Raw genomic sequence first — 548 nt, forward strand, 5'->3', positions numbered from 1 at the left:
CCTGAACAACTGTTGAGTGGGCTCTTAGGAGATGTAGTGCAGTTTGGAAGACCTTAAGGGTGTGATGTCTATTATGACTTTTCAGTGCCAAAAAGAAAACGCACAATTCTTTCTTAACATTTTATTCATTGTCCAAATTCATATTCTTCCTTTTTTAAACATTCTCTTAAACAAAAATAGAACAACTATTTACACTTGTAAAAAATACATAAAAAGCGTACAAGCAAAATCAAGTTGTCTTTCTAAAAGACATAAGTTACAACAGCTATTAAGTGTGAGACAAAAGCAAACTTTAAGCCACAGACCGAGTTAATACCTCTTTGTACAGATTGTGCAGCTCACTCACCACATTTAAGCTTATTGTTGTGCATTTCTGCTGTAATGCCAAAAGACGTCGACATAAAACACATTCACATCTCTCTTATTGCATTCCACAGCAGGAGACGAGGTGGGGGCGGGGCTAAAACGATGAGGGGTATTTCCAGGTGAAGGAGGTGGCATGTGCCTTCCTCCAGTTTTATGCAATTAGGAGCACTGAGATGCTTTTT

Source organism: Pundamilia nyererei, unplaced genomic scaffold, assembly GCF_000239375.1.
Source record: "Pundamilia nyererei isolate P.nyererei 1_Seehausen unplaced genomic scaffold, PunNye1.0 scaffold00026, whole genome shotgun sequence".
Classification (NCBI taxonomy): domain Eukaryota; kingdom Metazoa; phylum Chordata; class Actinopteri; order Cichliformes; family Cichlidae; genus Pundamilia; species Pundamilia nyererei.